The following is an 11,173-nucleotide window of genomic DNA, read 5'->3' as shown; positions in this document are numbered from 1 at the left end:
TATACCCAATAAGCATCAAGTTGTCATTCTCATACGTCGATAAACGTGTTTCTAATACTTGCCAGTCACGTGTCAGTCGTCTCTCTTTAAAAGAACACGTGTGTCTCGCTCTTTAAATATCTGCCAGGGGATGAAATGTTAAAAGGGAATAAGTAGTGAAGTTAAATAACATCTGTCTGCGTGATCTGGACAGAGTTTAATGAGAAAACAGCATCCAGACACTGAGAATAAGGTTCCCTGTGAACATGCAATTTGTGAATCGACGTTGTTTCTGTCATAACCAGCTGGATTTCTGCACGGACGACATCCACGTGATGGTAAACACGAGACCTTACCAACCTCACACTACCCAGAGCTTTCATTTTCTCTTTTTCAAGTTGCAAAGCCTATTTTTTTCTGAATCAAGCACAATTATCATTCAGGATCGGATCAGAACTGACCTGCCAAATATTTGGATTCGTGACCCACCAGGACATCAGACCTAGACCACACACAAATCCCGTTCACGGCATTCAATCCACAGATGTGATAATCTTACTGACATTTAAGACGAAATGGAACAATATAAACATCTCGCTGGTGAAAGGAAACGTCTGTCAGTGTTTGGAAAGCAGTGAAGCTTTTGTGCTGCAGGTGAGACAAAAACAGAGGAATGAAACATTAAAAGAGAGATCAAACTTGAAAGACACTTTAGTTTCATTTCTCTGCAGGAAATCCTTGCGGAGGTTCAGAAGAAGCAAATTATACACACTGGATTTAATAGATGTTTCCAAAATGAATTTATTATTTTTGCTGTTCAAGTCAAACTCAAAATCAATAATGTGAGCACATTCAACACAAGCACATTTACTTGATCATATTTCAAGTAAAAATAGAATAACTTACAGTCCCGCGTCTGTGCGCCTCCTGACTCAGTCAAATGTCTTAACTTCATATATATTGCCTAAAAGAAGTGCACACTAAGCGTTCTGCTGCCGCACACAGGAGATTATTCATGTATTCTGCTGAAAAACACATAACATAAAGCAATCTACTGCTGACCTGCTAGACAAAGGTTAATGAAAACATACAGACAAGACACACAGGTCGGACTAAAGATGGTGATTTTCAGCGGCTACTCTGACAACCGTAACCAATGATTTCGACTTACAAATGACACAGCGGGTTGAGTTGTTTGGTCTCGACTTAGAAGAAATTGAACAGCGTAGAGCAAAACAGGGACATCGTGACAAATCCCCAATAAAACACAAAAGACATCCTTCAGGAAATAAATAAATGAAAAGGTGAGATGACTGATTATAACAAACAGTTCTGTACAGAACATCCAATGAATATTTCCTCAACATGACCAGCTGTGGACCTTCTCTTAAAAAGCTATTCGTATTCTCACTAGTTGATTGATTTTTGTTTTGGTGAATAGACCTGGATGACAAAAGATCCTGATATTTGTTTCAGGGCAATTCAAGTGTTATGGATGTGACATTTTGCGTTATAGACGTGACAAAAAAACACTCTGAGAATGTTATTTGTATCCATATACTTAAAGGAATAGTTCCCTTTAGAATTAAAGTGTTACGCTTATTCAGTCACAGTCATGTCATTCAAGACGTCCGTGTAACCATTTGACTATTCCTTTAACTATTTGACTATTCCTTTAACTATTTGACTATTCCTTTAATTATTTGACTATTCTTGACTATTCCTTTAACTATTTGACTATTCCTTTAATTATTTGACTATTCTTGACTATTCCTTTAACTATTTGACTATTCCTTTAACTATTTTACTTTTCCTTTAATTATTTGACTATTCTTGACTATTCCTTGAACTATTTGACTATTCTTGACTATTCCTTTAACTATTTGACTATTCTTGACTATTCCTTTAACTATTTGACTATTCCTTTAACTATTAACTATTCCTTTAACTATTTGACTATTCCTTTAATTATTTGACTATTCTTGACTATTCCTTTAACTATTTGACTATTCTTGACTATTCCTTTAACTATTTGACTATTCCTTTAACTATTTGACTATTCCTTTAACTATTTGACTATTCCTTTAACTATTTGACTATTCTTGACTATTCCTTGAACTATTTGACTATTCTTGACTATTCCTTTAACTATTTGACTATTCCTTTAACTATTTGACTATTCCTTTAACTATTTGACTATTCCTTTAACTATTTGACTATTCCTTTAACTATTTGACTATTCCTTTAATTATTTGACTATTCTTGACTATTCCTTTAACTATTTGACTATTCCTTTAACTATTTGACTATTCCTTGAACTATTTGACTATTCTTGACTATTCCTTGAACTATTTGACTATTCTTGACTATTCCTTTAACTATTTGACTATTCCTTTAACTATTTGACTATTCCTTTAACTATTTGACTATTCCTTTAACTATTTGACTATTCCTTTAACTATTTGACTATTCCTTTAATTATTTGACTATTCTTGACTATTCCTTTAACTATTTGACTATTCTTGACTATTCCTTTAACTATTTGACTATTCCTTTAACTATTAACTATTCCTTTAACTATTTGACTATTCCTTTAATTATTTGACTATTCTTGACTATTCCTTTAACTATTTGACTATTCTTGACTATTCCTTTAACTATTTGACTATTCCTTTAACTATTTGACTATTCCTTTAACTATTTGACTATTCCTTTAACTATTTGACTATTCCTTTAACTATTTGACTATTCTTGACTATTCCTTGAACTATTTGACTATTCTTGACTATTCCTTTAACTATTTGACTATTCCTTTAACTATTTGACTATTCCTTTAACTATTTGACTATTCCTTTAACTATTTGACTATTCCTTTAACTATTTGACTATTCCTTTAATTATTTGACTATTCTTGACTATTCCTTTAACTATTTGACTATTCCTTTAACTATTTGACTATTCCTTGAACTATTTGACTATTCTTGACTATTCCTTGAACTATTTGACTATTCTTGACTATTCCTTTAACTATTTGACTATTCCTTTAACTATTTGACTATTCCTTTAACTATTTGACTATTCCTTTAATTATTTGACTATTCTTGACTATTCCTTTAACTATTTGACTATTCCTTTAACTATTTGACTATTCCTTTAACTATTTGACTATTCCTTTAATTATTTGACTATTCTTGACTATTCCTTTAACTATTTGACTATTCCTTTAACTATTTGACTATTCCTTGAACTATTTGACTATTCTTGACTATTCCTTGAACTATTTGACTATTCTTGACTATTCCTTTAACTATTTGACTATTCCTTTAACTATTTGACTATTCCTTTAACTATTTGACTATTCCTTTAATTATTTGACTATTCTTGACTATTCCTTTAACTATTTGACTATTCCTTTAACTATTTGACTATTCCTTTAATTATTTGACTATTCTTGACTATTCCTTTAACTATTTGACTATTCCTTTAACTATTTTACTTTTCCTTTAATTATTTGACTATTCTTGACTATTCCTTGAACTATTTGACTATTCTTGACTATTCCTTTAACTATTTGACTATTCTTGACTATTCCTTTAACTATTTGACTATTCCTTTAACTATTAACTATTCCTTTAACTATTTGACTATTCCTTTAATTATTTGACTATTCTTGACTATTCCTTTAACTATTTGACTATTCTTGACTATTCCTTTAACTATTTGACTATTCCTTTAACTATTTGACTATTCCTTTAACTATTTGACTATTCCTTTAACTATTTGACTATTCCTTTAACTATTTGACTATTCTTGACTATTCCTTGAACTATTTGACTATTCTTGACTATTCCTTTAACTATTTGACTATTCCTTTAACTATTTGACTATTCCTTTAACTATTTGACTATTCCTTTAACTATTTGACTATTCCTTTAACTATTTGACTATTCCTTTAATTATTTGACTATTCTTGACTATTCCTTTAACTATTTGACTATTCCTTTAACTATTTGACTATTCCTTGAACTATTTGACTATTCTTGACTATTCCTTGAACTATTTGACTATTCTTGACTATTCCTTTAACTATTTGACTATTCCTTTAACTATTTGACTATTCCTTTAACTATTTGACTATTCCTTTAACTATTTGACTATTCCTTTAACTATTTGACTATTCCTTTAATTATTTGACTATTCTTGACTATTCCTTTAACTATTTGACTATTCCTTTAACTATTTGACTATTCCTTGAACTATTTGACTATTCTTGACTATTCCTTGAACTATTTGACTATTCTTGACTATTCCTTTAACTATTTGACTATTCCTTTAACTATTTGACTATTCCTTTAACTATTTGACTATTCCTTTAACTATTTGACTATTCCTTTAATTATTTGACTATTCTTGACTATTCCTTGAACTATTTGACTATTCCTTGAACTATTTGACTATTCTTGACTATTCCTTTAACTATTTGACTATTCCTTTAACTATTTGACTATTCCTTGAAGTATTTGACTATTCCTTGAACTATTTGACTATTCCTTGAACTATTTGACTATTCTTTGAACTATTTGACTATTCCTTTAACTATTTTACTTTTCCTTTAACTATTTTCCTTTTCCTTTAACCATTTGTTGACATTTTCCTAAACCCTTGTTGATAGACTGACATTTTTCTGAAGTTTAAACTCTATGTACAAATTTTCTATTTTAAAAAGGGATATAAAGTTATGGATGTGAAAAAAAGGACACGGTTTTGGGAGACTACATACTTTGTAGGATTTCTTGGGAATTAAAATGCACAATCCTAAAGCAATTATACCCAACAAATGTCCTCTGTCCTTTCTATGACTGATTCAAAACACAAAAACTAAACTTTTCACAAAGGAAAGTACATACATTCTTAAAATGCTGGGATATTTTCAACCCAGGGTTGAGTCAGATACAAATTCCAATGTTGGGTTATACTGGATTGCTTAAACCCATTTTTGGATCAAATGTAACATTTTCTGGCTTGTTATGTTTTGTTTGGACCCAAAGTTGGAAAATAAGCCAGCATTTTTAAAGAAAGAGTTTCATCAAATTTGCATAAATTCTCATCAAACATTCGGTCTCAACTCAAACATTTCTCTTACAGGCACTGTTGAGAAAGAAAAGTTAAAGTTAATCTGAAATCATCGTTTTAATGCTACTGCTAAAAGTCTTTTAAGAGACATTTAAGATATGACATCATGAGATGACAGGAAGCTGAAACGCTTTCGCTAAAATCCAACATCAAACATTTATTCCTTCATATAATAAAGTCATTTTGTTAGAAACAGGTTCAGAGATGACAGAAATGTGGGTTTTTCTGATGTATCTGTATTGTATTATTTTCTGCTTGACATAACCTGCCTGTGTGTGTGTGTGTGTGTGTGTAATCCTCTTAAGTCATTAAGAAGACGTGCAGTTTGCGCGTGAAACCCAGCGGCATCTGCTAATGTTTATTAGCTTCAGCTGTTTGACTTGAGCCTGTACAAGAAACAACTTCATTTACATTTATGTATTTGCCAAACACTTTCCCAAACATCAATGTGACCATGGCATGCATTTGGATAATTGTCTGTTTCCACTTAAAACCTTGAAGACATCAACATCGGCTTCAACACACTGAAGACTTGCATGTATCATCTCGCTAGAAAATAACCTCATCAAGTGTAAAAAAACTGTCCAAACTGTGAATTCTCCAATCATATAATAAGGAACATAAACCAATTTTGGGCTTATATGACTTAAATACATACAGTATGACACTGACAGCCGCCTTTGAATGGAATGTATAGAAATTCACATTGTATTTAATTTCTTCGTAAAACATTTTGTTATGGAAAATCTGACATTAAATTAAATAATATGCATTGATTTATTACAAGAATGGGATGATTTACCAAGATATTCTTTATATGTTACTTACAAAAAAATTACATTTTGAATGTTAATGACAAATAACAAAACACTCACATTAAATAGTTTTTATTTTACATTTTGCAGAGGACGTATTCACACACGGGCGCACACGCGTCCACACATGCTAATGTTCTGCATCTGGTTGTTGTAACTACATTAAACAGCCTTCAGTCTCAGCACCACCAAACTAATTCACTTTTAGAGAAAATATATAGAAGACAAACAAGAGTGAGATATTCAAAACCACAACATCAGATTAAAACATTAAGCCAATGAATCTGAAACATCGCGAGTTGCTTGTAAACAGGAAGCCAAAAGGTAAATTAATTTGCCGTGAAGATGCAACAAAACATTTTTTAATTAACTGTCAAATCACACAGAGAGGAATGTGTCATTGATTTTGAAAGGTTTCTAACATTGCGATATCAAGCGACTGAAATTGATAATCTTATTTTGTGCAAACATAGCATCGACACTGTTGATGCTGCTTTGTTTGAATGCAACGAGGTTCATCGGAACAGATAAGACAAGCAGAGGTCAAACTCAAACTGTATCACATCGACGCCGATCTACTGCGTCATATAACCGTCATGACATTTCCATCCGAAATGAGAGAACATTCACCGTGAAGCAGCTACTGTATCAGAGCCGGTCATCGAGACAAAGCTTTGTGTCAAACCTGTCCTTTCTTCATGGGATCTATTAAATTTGATCTCAGATCTCAAAAATTCAGTTACACAAGTTATGGAGTTCACTCTATTGTTGGTTCATATTTTCAAAGCATTGTCTCCAAGACACAACAGTTACACAAGTTCTGAACCTGCACTGATGCACAACACGTTCGCCTCGCCAAAGACATCTTTCTTCAACAAGAAACAGAAGAATTAACTTCCAGGAACTGTTGTTTCCTCCGACCGGCAGTCCATTTCTCTTCCATGTTGTGTCTCAGCTGCAAGAGTCTGAACTTCTGATTCCCCAAACAACAGATTGTGACCTGCATACACATCAGACAGTTACTGATGCTACCGAGTATAAAGTCAAAGAATATTTGACACTGTCCTTGAAAAAAACATTTTCAACCACAAAACTACATGGAGCCCCAAAAATATCAGAATGCTTAAACTTTCTTTAAGAACATTTCTGGTGACCATGAAGTATTTTCATCAAAACAAAGTCACTATCTATTTCAAACCTACCAGAATTATTTCTGTAAAAGACGCAAAGAATATCTAGACAGGAACCTCATCTCATGGGAATCTCATGTTCTGATCTGAAACATCCAAACGCACATAACAAAATCTTTCAAACAGCCGACAGCAGCTTATTCGAGACACGCCATCAATTACAGCCCGCAGGAACAGAAATATCCCAAAATAATCTTCTGTACTAAAAGAATTGACGTGTGCTTTTCATAAACATCTAAAGTTAGACTAGCACAGCCCACTCTTATCTTATTTTATCCACAAAACACGCATGTCTTAATACAAAAACAGAGTTTAAATCGTAATGGAAATCCTATCGTAGTAACCTCAATGTTTCTAAAATAAACAATGAGTGACAATAGTCACTCATTTAATGTTAAGATTGACTGTTTTGTAAGCATGTTACCTTTGCAAAACCCACCGCAATGAAGATAAGATGGTTGTGTGTGGTTGCTAGGGTGGTCTGAATAGTTGCTATGTGGTTTTACTAGCCCAAGTCAAGAGAGTTTGCGAAGTCTGGATGTCACTGGATGTGCCGTGGGTCCCTTCAGCAGTGCCAATCATCTTAAAACCAAAGTCTATTTAATGGAGAAGCACAATGTAATTCAAGAGATTATTCTTTGAAAGGTTTATTTTATTATGTTACATACTTCAAGTAGACTAACTTTTAGTAGAAACCCAAAACTAAATTACAGATTGAGAAAACGGTGGATAAATTAGACACAAAGGTTTAACTTTGTGGTTTTGAACCCCCAGTAAAATCAGCACTTATATTGGCTTGACTTCTGCTTCTAGGAGAACATCGGAGACATAAGAACATCTGCTCTCAAGAAAACAACAATAGCATTTAAAATGAGCATTCCTGCTTCCTGGATGAAAAAATCTGGCAAGCGGTCTGTCCTTAGGGGGCTTGAACATTTTCTGGCAATTTAAGAACATGGCAGAAGAATTTTAAGTTTCTCTCTGCGAGACCGAGGACGCATTTAACATCTGTGGTGAGGGACTAACCCGTTGTACATCATGATAAATTCAGTTTGTCAACAGTCACGCATCCTCTAAAACGTAAACACCTGACAAACTCCAGCAAATGAACGTTTCATTTAGTTTTAATTCGAACATTATTTTCACTTCTCAAATGGGATTTAGTTTTGGTTTAGCAAGACACGGCAGACATCTCCTGTAAGGTCAGTGTGGAGCCGGCTCTCCGCTGATCTAATTGAGCGCTTCGATTGGATTAAAAGCATGTTTGTCTGAGCCAAGCACATGTAAACAGGAGACGCAGTGAGGACTATTAGCGCAGATTATTGTCATATTAGTGCATTAATTTGTTTGCCATGGGAAATCTGCGAGCTGTAACAAGAGACTTAATGTGGAAGAACCACTGACTTATGTCAGTATCATCCGCCTGCAACAGAGAGAGAAAGGTTTTCAATATGAAATAAAAAGGAATTGCAGCATGCATATACCATGTTTACTTCTCTTTTGATAAATACGTTCGATTTGTTTCGAGTTTAAGCCTATGTGGTTTAAGATGAGGTTTGATGTATGGATTTCATATTTGCTCAGAGCCACAAACGCATAAAGTCAAATTAGACTGAATGTAAATACATCTCAAAGGGACATATTTCCTCTTTGGAAGCAGCTGCTTTAAGAAATACATAACTAATGTAACCCCAACATCTCATCAGACATGAAGAGGACTCAACACCAAGCACCAACCACAGTCTGTCTCTCTTCACATCATGTTTATTTAACAATAATCAAGATTGGCTAACAGATAAGTGGAATTGGCAAATAACTGAATGAGAAACATAACAATAGTACATCTACAGACCACAGGGTCCCCCCCACTTTTGCTTATGTCTTGTTTGCGTCGCAGATGTTTCTCCTGAGAAAAAGAGTCAGAAAAGTCTATCATTAGAGTTTGAGAAGAGATGTCATTGTTGCTCATTGAACTCCATACTGCTGAATATATACTCGTGTGCAGAAGAACTCTGCCACAGGGTCATCTTTTGGAAACCAAAGACCCTTGGTGTGTTTAATAACAGAACATTTAATCGATAGTCTCATACAGTCTTAAGGATCTTCTGTATTTACCTTTCAAGTATCAGATATATATCAGCACTGAACTGGGAACGAGCAGGTGGATAGCAGAGGAACCAAACATGCAGAAAAAGCCTCAGGCTTCTTTCACGCTTGTCTTTCCCGAACGGATGAGATTTGAAGGGCTGTATTCCGGCGCCTGCAGGAGGAAGATAAGACGTGTGTTGTTCTGCAGGTACAGGAGGAGAGGTCAGTCACGGGTTGAAGGAGCCACTCCATTGTCCTGATGTGAAATCTGACGGCTCGTGTTTATTTGGTAAAGCGGATGTTTTGTTGGTGTATGTAACCCAAACAGCCGTGCTGATTGACAGAAGCTTTAATGAACTGTCAGGGGTGTATATGCCAGTGAATGTATACGAGATATGATTTGAATATCTATTTTGTAGCGCAACAAAGACTCCTGCACAGTGAAATAAATAATTCCACGTGAGATCTCATCATCATCGGTTTTTCCTAAATGAAATACAGATCGTCAAATGTTAGGGCTTCAGAAGAGATCTCACAATGTCTCAGAATGTGCTCAGATGTGCCCCGATACACTAGTTTGCATTACAATAAGACAACTACATTTGGACTTTATATTTAATTTTACAGGACAGCAAGGATGAAGTAAACTAAGACGGCATATTGGAAGAAAGATTAAAAACAAATTTGCTAGTTAAAGTGTTACAATTAACATAATTTTACTGTCTAAATGTCTATATATTCAGCTTTACGTAGACATTTTGAATAATATTCAAACAAATGGTATCATTGCAATTTCTCTCAGTTCGTTGAACACGACGAATGAATCTATTTGATTTCTTTTTAACTGTCTGAACGTCTATAATTGGCTTTTAAAGGTGATCGGCGCTTCACCTAACCAGACCACCGCAGAACTTCTGAGAATTGGGCGATGTCCAGAGCCGCCGAATAATTTGGCTGAGGAACAAGACAACACACAGACGTCGATTTCCAAAGAGAACATTGACAACAGGAATAAGGAGAAAAAACTCAGCCATAAAATCACTCGATCGATGAGGTCTAACAAAATGATGTCACACACAAAGATCTCTTGTTCTCTCAATGGAACTTCACTTTAGCTTCATTCACTGCAGCCAATGCCGATTTTTCCAATCTGATCTTTGGACTGACTCTTCACGTTGTCCTTCGAAAAGTGATGAAATTACATCTTTTGAAGTCGACATCCAGCTATTGCCAATCTACATCAGTTGCCATAGAAACAACTAAAGCATCAGCACGACACCAGTGTGGCTGTCAGTGTAGACACAGAGGATGGAGATTTTGATGTTCATGTTTGATCTCGTTTCAACTCAATTTATTTATAAAGCACCTTCAAAACCATAAAAATGGACCAAAGCATGAAAACATAAAATATACAACAAGTCGTTCACAATTGTCCTGACCAGTCAAATAACGAAAGCCTGAGAGAATAAGTAAGTTTTTAAGTCCTTTTTAAAAATGACCATGCTTGGTTAGGATTGACAGTAACAGAGCATTCCAAAGTGCTGGAGCCGCCGCAAGAGAAAAAACGCAATCTCCACTCCGCCTCAGACGAGACCGTGGGAAAGTCAACAGCAAACTCTGAGAGGAGAGCAGTTGTCGATGCAATTGGTAAGGGACCAACATATCCCTTATGTACTCAGGAGCCTGATCGTGCAGATCTTTATACGCAAACATCAACACTTTGTATTGTATTGGATATTGTATAGGAAGCCAATACAGAGATACCAACACAGGTGTAATATGACCTTGTTTTCTAATGTTAGTTAAAAGTCTTGCTGCAGCGTTCTGAACATACTGAAGACACATGACCAGAGAATCATTTAATCCTAAGTATAAAGGATTGCAATAGTCCAGCTGCGAATAAATAAGAGCATGTATAACAGAGTCCTTGTTCGAAAGAATAGTTTTCAATTTAGACAATTTCCTTAT

The sequence above is a fragment of the Barbatula barbatula genome, assembly GCF_947034865.1.
Source record: "Barbatula barbatula genome assembly, chromosome: 25".
Taxonomy (NCBI): Eukaryota; Metazoa; Chordata; class Actinopteri; order Cypriniformes; family Nemacheilidae; genus Barbatula; species Barbatula barbatula.
The sequence above is the reverse complement of the archived record's forward strand: the minus strand, read 5'-3'. Positions refer to the sequence as shown.